Source organism: Octopus bimaculoides, chromosome 14 (genome assembly GCF_001194135.2).
Source record: "Octopus bimaculoides isolate UCB-OBI-ISO-001 chromosome 14, ASM119413v2, whole genome shotgun sequence".
In the NCBI taxonomy this organism is placed as follows: Eukaryota; Metazoa; Mollusca; class Cephalopoda; order Octopoda; family Octopodidae; genus Octopus; species Octopus bimaculoides.
The window spans coordinates 54,926,929-54,927,193 of NC_068994.1; positions in this window are offsets into that span (position 1 = coordinate 54,926,929).

Genomic DNA, 265 nt, shown 5'->3' on the forward strand with positions numbered 1-265 from the left:
ATAATGTTTTTAAATTGTAAATCAAAAGAGGATAACAAACAAAAAAAATATATATATATATATATATATATATATATATATTCCTGAGGACAAACAAAAACAAACAAAAAAATGTGAAGAAACTCCTCATACTCCACCCACCTCCAAATAAAAACATTTATTTTTGTTGAGGTTGAAAATAAAATAAAATACAGTAAAATAAATAAAAAACAAAACAAAAAACAAAAGCAACAACATCCTACACCATAAACATACATACACACAC